The sequence below is a fragment of the Solanum stenotomum genome, chromosome 6 (genome assembly GCF_019186545.1).
Source record: "Solanum stenotomum isolate F172 chromosome 6, ASM1918654v1, whole genome shotgun sequence".
NCBI lineage: Eukaryota > Viridiplantae > Streptophyta > Magnoliopsida > Solanales > Solanaceae > Solanum > Solanum stenotomum.
This window is the reverse complement of record NC_064287.1, coordinates 44,966,284-44,975,496: the sequence shown is the minus strand read 5'-3', so window position 1 is coordinate 44,975,496 and position 9,213 is coordinate 44,966,284.

The window sequence follows — 9,213 nt, the reverse complement described above, 5'->3', positions numbered from 1 at the left end:
CACCTGGAGGTAGTGCAGGCAACACTATAGCTCCAGTGGCTCCAGCTCCATCCAATTCAACATCATCTTCTTCATACATCATGTGAGTTGGATGTTGAGCTCTACCCCTTGGGGCTATTGGTTGGCGCTGAGGAGGGACTAATCTTTCCACTCCTCTATTATCATCTATTACCTTAGGCTGGTTGAGTCCAACATTTTGCTGGAAACCTCTTGCAACAGCAGCTTTAGCTTCTAAGCCCAGTCTTTGCCTTTGAGCCTCTAGTTCTTGTGCATTAACCATCTTTCGAATAGTTCTCCGAAATTCAAGGTCGTAAGAAAGCAATGGAGCTCCTTTACTTCTAGTATTGAGCATGCACGATCGAACTCACCTAAAAGAGACACAAACACAAAGCAAAACGTAAAATTAGGAAATATAACTACAAATCAAATAAAAGCTAGTAAAACACTTTTGAATTGAAATTCCCCGGCAGCGGCGCCAAAATTTGATATGTCCAAACTTACACTTCAAATAAGAAGTATAAATGATCGATGTCAATTTACAGAACTCAACGAGAGTTGAGGTCGATCCCACAGAGAATTTCTTTACAAATAAGGTTTCATTGTCGCGTTTATTCGAATGTCGTTATTATCTTCTAAACAAATAACAATGGAAAGTAAATTGGGTCTGATTGAGGTGTTATAATTACCAAAACTTGCAGTCAAAATCCAAATCAACGACTAACAAACTATTTCGTTATAGAGTTGATTCAGCTAATTAAGAGAAACTAGGATTGTGTTCACCATAACGTTAGTTATAGTGTTCTTCCGTAATTGTGTTTCAGGTGATTCACTGTTTACAAAATCATTGCGAGTTAATTTCATCTGACACTTCTCAGTCTAATCAGACAAATTTCACTCACGTCTTCTCTGCCTTAGAGTGTTACTAACATTGACCCTCACTTACAATGGTTTGAGGTTAAAGTTCTTTTTTCTCAAACTTAAACTTTAACTCCAATTCGTTAGTTTAGTTCAGCTTTTCCTAACTAATATTTTTCTCCCGAACAAATACCGGATACATGCTTAATCTAATGCATGCACTCATCAGATTATACAGATAATGAAAGCTAAAACTACAGATTGTAACCACTGAATCTCTTTCACTCATTTTACGAAATTACAATTAAAACTTCGTCATGGATCCCACAAACCCAGTTATAGTGTTTAGCCACTTATGACTTCACGTAAACAATCAGCGATAAGGAATGAAAACATGTTAAAAACGTACTTACAAAAATGAGCAAATCAACAATCACTTCGATAATCTGTAAATTGGAAATTCGTACTTCAAACTGAATTCAATATCCGAAATCAAAAATCGCAAATTGAAAATAATGGAAACTCAGTCGTCGTTCAAGCTAAGATAAGATAATACATAAAAACTAACCTAATTAATTCAAATAGAATGTTTAACAAAGAGTCCTACTCGAAGTAGGCCTAAACTGTCGCACTACTTCACGCCCACTTCTACGGCCTGTCAAGGGCTTCACGGTCTGTGAAGCCCTTCGTGGCCTTCACTTGGAGTTCCTAAAGATTGGGTCTTCAACGCCTTATCACTGGAAAGGTTACCACGAACAACATCACGATCCGTCTTGCTCTTCACGGCCCGTAAAGGTGTCTGTGATCTTCACTTCAATTTTCCCAAGTTTGGTCTGAAATGCTAACACACTGGATCAGGACCACGATCAACACCACAGGCTGTCATGTTTACGATGGCCCGTATAGGTGCCCGTGGTCTTAACTTGGCCTCCAACACTTTGTAACTTCCCTTAGTCTCTTCATTGGTTCCACACCACGATCACTATCACGGACCGTCATGTTGACCACGACCCATAGAACCTTCGGTGGTCTTCACTTGGTGGTTTATGCCCTCCATCTTCTCAATGCCCAAACACTGCATCAACCTCATGGGCTCAACCAGGACCGTTATGAAGGTCAAGGTCCGTGAAGTTGGCCGTGAACTTTACTTGATCATCATCAAATTATGCTTTTTTTTCAGTTTTCTACCCAAGCTAGATTTTTGCCGACGCATTCGACAAACATATCAAAGCATACAAAATTACACTTAATTCTAGTAGTAGTTCCTAGTTTTCAATCATCAAATGTGCCAAGATTTTGCGGCACATCAGATCACGCGGCTATCCGAATAAGTGAAACACATGCAAGTAACTACAACATTGTAAAATAGGCATATACCAAACATATACAATATTAGTCATCTTTTCAGGATCAATGTAGCATCCCACATTCTCAATAATACACATTGGTTATCAATTTAGAGCAACATACAGTCCTCTAATATCAATCATCATTAGATATGAACGTAATCATCACAAGTAGATACACAACACAATTCAATGGTCCTCTCACGGAACCCAATTCAATGGTCTTCTCATGGAACCCACACCCAAACTGTTAGCATACCGAAACATTGTACCTGATCCAATGTTTATGTCAGAACATGGCAATTGATACCATATTTATTCCAGAACGTGGCAACCGATCCCAGTTAGTGTGTAGGATCATGACACCCGCCCATTCAACAAACCACAATCACAATGTATATTCTCACAATCATACAACAAGAGGTGATTCATGGAATACAATTATTCAATTATCCTCATTTACGATTAGGTGATCAATAATGCAACATTAGCATACATACATGCATTATAATGAAGCAATTACAAACATATATCACACCAACATGAAATCACAATCATCACCTACCTCGAATCCAAGCTTGAATCCCCTAAGACACTTGAATCTTCCCTTTCCAGATTCTTTCCGCTTGTTCTAGGTCTACAAACAACAATTTATATGCAAGGATCAACAATCAAAGGTCTAATTATTCGAATTATAACAAACCCAATAACCCTACACTAAACCCTTGGCCCCCATACTTATTTTTCGGATTTTCCACCATAAATCACAATCAAAACCCTCCCCCATCGATAATTACCCAAAAAATTAAGCTCTACGAATTGAAACATGGATTCGGGGAGTAAAAACCTTACCTTTAACCTCAAGAATGGTGGAAAACCGTCAATAAAATACCTGGGGTCGCTCTTTAGCTCTCAAATTCGAAAAGTGCAAAATAAAGTCATTTTGAGGTTTATTTACGACTTTAAGTCGCATCTGGCCCGCCATAACGGCCCTCACCCTGCTACAGCGGCACTGCCAGAGCGACCAAAACCACCGCCAAAATGGTTTGCACGAAACAGTGAGCTATTTTAATAATTTCAAGACCCGTATTTCACAACACACCTTCAACCCACGACACTCAGAAAATACATGTTCATGCTACGTTCAATTTCGGGAGTTCTAATCGTTCGAATTCAATTCCGTAAAGTCGTACGGGTTCCTTAACGTCTTATCTATCTACTCATGTGATCAAATTCATAAATATATCACCCAATTGCTACCAGATTTCCCTAGACAAGTAAAAGTTTTCTGACCCTAATTCTTTCCCCATTGGCTTTCCCATAACGACAAAAATTAGGTCGTTACAGTATGTCCATCTTCAGAAGATGCACACACTAAAATAAAGACGATTAAATTGCTCAATTTTTCCTATAAAGTTTGCATGTAAGCAAGATATTTATAGATTGCAAACCTACCTAAAAATAGTAAGACATAAATTATCTCCGGGTAATCAAACTCTTCTACATGGCACATGCATACTTAGTGAAAACATAATAACCCACTTAAGCAGTTACAAAGCATGAGTATACAATTCCAAGTTCTAACAAAGAATCTGCATACTTAACACCTATCTTTATGGTTGTCCATCTAAACTTCTTGGTTTTCTTCTTGTGATATCCTGTAATCGGAAAATGATAATATACATTATACAAAAAGAATTTACTCCAAAACAAAGAATAGATGATATTGATCAATAAACTATTTAGTTTTTCTAGTTATCTTTATTACAAATTCATACAAACAAATTTTAGATGCAACAAAAAGATTTAATAAAACCTTAAGGAATTAATTACATGGATCATGAGAAAACAAATATTTATAAATGTTTCCCACTATATGTATACTTATTTGATGAAAGTTGACATCACAGTAATGTAAATGCAAATAGAAATCGTTTAAAAACAATATTCCAACATAGCGACATATTACTTGCTAATTCTATTTAGTAGTAATATAAATAATACATCTCTTGATGAACTGATCAGCAAGGTATAGAACTCATGTGCAAAGAATAAAAGAAAAAGAAACAGAAACTTGTTAGTTACTTTAGACAAATTATCAAAGACCTTAAGTTAAGTTAACTACATCAGTATAGGGAGGTTTGTTGTAGAACATGTTTGATACTCTGAATATCAAAGAAATTTGTTTAGTTCTTTCCTCTGCCTTTTTGTTTCATAAGAGGTGTTTGAACAAACAAATAAATTTCAATACAAAATTAACAAAAGAAAAATATATGTATCATCTTTCAAAAAATATTGTATTATATATTGAAAATAAAAGAAGAAGAAAGACACAAATTCATATAGATAAAGATGTCCAAATTAGTAATCTCTAAGAAAAAAAGGATCAAATATAACATTTTCACATAAATTAAAAATTTAACATCCAAACGGAATCGATCAAAATTAGATGGTTTAGGATGCTGACTCAAAGACGCTTTCAGTTCTTGGCAATATTTCACAAATTTTCTTTAGGAAAGACCAAGTGGACTCAGACAAAAATTCATACAGATCAAATTTTCGTACAATTGCAAAGAACTTGTCGCTCAACTTCACTTCTAGTGACTCAGACAAAAACTTTAATGGATTGAATTTTCGTACAATTGTGAAGATCGAATTCCCGTACAATTGTGAAGCAAAGGGCGGAACTACTTTTGGTACACTATTGTAGCGCACGTGGTTAATAATGTTGTTAACAGTGTTCCCTAAAGAACATGGTGTTGCCACATGTTTCTATGTAGGGGAGAAAGTACCAATTTAGAGTACCATTTAGATTGCTTTTGGTACAATTTGTTGGTGTTGTGTTCCAGGTAGGGGAGAAAGTACCAATTTAGGTTACCATTTAGATTGCTTTTGGTACAATTTGTTGTTGTGTTCGTCCTGCCTCTTTTGGCTTATAAATAAGAGAAAATATGATAGACATGAATAATAGTATACTTTTAAAAATGTCACTTTCAATACTTATATCAAATCAATACAAATTTTTGAAAATTGTGGACTAAACTCCACGAATAATGCTAACCGGCGACTCACGAAAGCCTAAAGCCAAACTTTTAAAAAAAAAAGATATTTTATGTTATATTTAATATTTTTGAAAATTTATATTTTATCCCCATTAATTTTTAAAATTTACTTTATAATATATCTTATAATAATTCGTAAGACACAAATTGACATATATAAATTATTGTACGTTACATAACACCACAAATATTTAAATCTTAGATAAGATCTTATTAATTTTAGTTTTGAAAACATTTTTAATTGAACCAATTGTTACACAAACTATCAAAGATAGTAAAAATATTTTAAAATAGAATTAAAACTTCGCATGAGTATGTAAATTAGAGTATCCTTTTTACTTGTATAATATTTCATACTAGTAAAATTATCTGCGCTTCGCGCGGAAATTTAACATAAAATTTATAAAACAATACTTAAAACCTATTAGTCATTAAAACTAAAACACTATATTATCTTACATACAAGATTACGTAGCAACAAACATTAATAATGTAAAGGAAAATGAAAATTATTGCATCTTAACATTTATCTTTAATAACATAAGCATAAATTAATGACTGTAAAAATACATACCAGGATCTGTAACATAAGCAATAGTGTCAGTGAGCCACTCAACAGGAGTATGTAAATTAGAGTATTAAAACTTCGCATGAGTATGTAAATTAGAGTATCCTTTTTACTTGTATAATATTTCATACTACTAAAATTATCCGCGCTTCACGCGGAAATTTAACATAAAATTTATAAAATAATACTTAAAACCTATTAGTCATTAAAACTAAAACACTATATTATCTTACATACAAGATTACGTAGCAACAAACATTAATAATGTAAAGGAAAATGAAAATTATTGCATCTTATCATTTATCCTTAATAACATAAGCATAAATTAATGACTGTAAAAATACATACCAGGATCTGTAACATAAGCAATAGTGTCAGTGAGCCACTCAACAGGAGCAAAGTACATAAATATTTAATTGTGAAGAAGAAGAAGTTCAGAATTTTCGTTGTTTTAACATGAGAGGAATTCCCTCTATTTATAGACAACAAAGGGTAGTGTGAACAAATGTGTATTGTGCCTTATCGGAAAGGTTACAACTATTTGGAAAAGTTGTAACCCTTCGGAAAGGTCATAACCTTTCATAAAAGTCACAACTTTCAATAAAAGTCGCAACTCTTCATTAAAGTTGCAACTTTTCATAAAAGTCGCAACTTTTCATAAAAGTCACAACTTTTTATAAAAGTCGCAACTTTTCATTAAAGTCACAACTCTTCATTAAATGTCACAACTTTTCATGAAAAGGAAAGGCTATTTTTGAAAATAAATAAATTAAAAGGAAATTTTGGTTTGTGGTGGCACCACGTAGGCGGGCCTAAGGTTCTTTTATATATATATATATATATATATATAATTACTTTTAATTACAAAAATAGGTTTAAATCATCAATATTACAATGGTTGTTACGCTTTAGAAAACATTCAAAATTAAGACAAATATACCCCGAACTATCGCAAATGGTATGCAGATACCCTCCGTTATACTTTTGGGACATTGGTGCCCCTGCCGTCCAAAAACTAGAGCATATATGCCCTTCACTCTAACGGAAGACTAAATAGGGACACGTGGCACAATTTTATCCGTCGATAAATGTCAGATCTGTGGATAAGATTATGACACGTGTATGTCCGTTAGTATAATGGGTATATATGCTCTAGTTTTTGGACTGCAGGGGCACCAATGTCCCAAAAGTATGACGGATGGTATTTGCATATCATTTACGATAGTTTGGAGGTATATTTGTCCTTTTTCCCTTTTAAATTTAAGGGAAAAGGGTTTGATATACCTCTCAACTTTGTCATTTAGAGCTGATATACCCTCATTATAAAAGTGGCTCATATATACCCCTATTGTTATACAACTGACTCACATATACCCTTTTCCTCTAACGGAAGTGAAAAAATTAATTTTAGTTTGATTTTTATTATTATTATTTTTTAAATATAATCTTATATGGGTATATTTAATCCTCCTCAAACATATATTATTTTTTAATTTTTTTTTTGTTTCAATGACTAATTTAGATTTATTATTTTGATGGTCAAATTTATTTAAGTTTTGCTAATATTCTTATAAAATTTATTATAGATGGCCCAATTTTTTTCTTCAAATACAAAAACTAAATTACAATATATCCGAAAAATAGTTTTAAATTATAATATAGCCACAAAAAATAGTTTTAAATTTTTTCCTTTACACTAAGGAATGAAAGAAAAAATAAAATAAGAATAAGAAACTCAAATAATGATAATCAAGAAGTCAAAAAATAATTTATGTCCGAAAAAAAATTAAGATATACCTTGAAATTTGCTAGAAAAATCATATATACCCCTAAATAATTTTTAAAAAAAAATCAAAAGTCAAAAATATAAATTTAAAACTAATTTTTTCACTTCCGTTAAATGAATGGTATATGTGAGCTCATTTTATAATGGTAGGGGTATATATGAGCCGTTTGTATAACGGTAAGGGTATATATGAGCCACTTTCATAACGAGGGACATATCAACTTCAAATTGCAAAGTTGAGGGGTATATCAGACCCTTTTCCCTAAATTTAATTATTCGATATGTTAACTAGTTTGAGCTTGAAATGCCTAAGAAAGCGCCTCAAAGAATTGAAGGCAATCTTACAAAGACAATGTTAAAACATGATTAATCTAAATTGAAGTGAGTTAAACAAAATAAAAAGTAAAAAGTAATCGCACATTTTAATCATAACTACATCAATTTTATTTTAAGAAAATGATAAAATTATGAAAATATGTTAATAATGATTTGTAAAAATTAACAACAAACTATTAGAAAAATTCAATTAATACTAACAATAAATATATAATTATTTAAATTTGTATATATTAACATTGAATAATTTAAGGCCCTTAATTTTTTTGGGCTAAAACCATTCCTTTAGTGGCTTTAGAATTGAACCGCCCGTTTCGACTAATCTTGTTTTTCTTTCGATTGGAGACGTGATTTTGATAAAGGTTGTCATGGAAAAAGTATTATCAGCTTTTGGAACTAGATAGAGCCGGTGGCATTCTTCGTCTGGATATTAGCATCTGTGAAGCTGAGAAAATTGAGCATAATAAATCAAGGGTTGTTATTGGCGTGTTTCTCGAACCAGAATAATTTGAATTTCTTCGTGATTTGAGTATCGTTAGTGACGTATTTCTTTAACTAGGATGATTTGGAGACTTGATCTGGCTAAAAAGATGTGTGAATCTTCTGTAAGTATTTAATTATTAAGAAGAATCTGGCATATCTTGATTAATGAGTATGGCAATAGTTAGTGGAATATTCAAGATGCCTTTCTAAGGGAAGATACTAAATTTTATATATGTATGCTAGGGTTTAAGGTAGAATAGCTTCTAAAAATCTTAATTGGAATCAGATATGTCTTGTCCCAACTAGAATTGAATGACTGATAGAGTCCATAAAATTTCAATGTCTACGCACTCATTACTGCAGTTCTTTGAATATAAATTACAAATTTGACAAGGAGAGTAGATATTTACAGGAACTACTTCTTGTGTTGCCTATGTCGAGAATCTCGAATTGGGTCCTGGTGCATCCAGATTTTTATTCATACTCTTGGATATCCAAAATTTTGATGTTCTTTATTCACTCTACAACTAGTTATTACTTGTTAGTGAATTCATCTGTTTAGTATCATTAACAATGACACTACTACTTGGGATTGGGATAATATGATAAGTACTGAAGAATAACATTCTTATTGTAATACAGAATGAAATCCCTCTTTCTAATACTCCATTATTTAGAATGAAAAAGAAGCCTCCAAAGTAATTTTGCTCGCGTGTTATAGAAAATCTCAGGGTAAACAATTTTAGGAATCATTCTTATCTTTTATTGAGTTTCCAA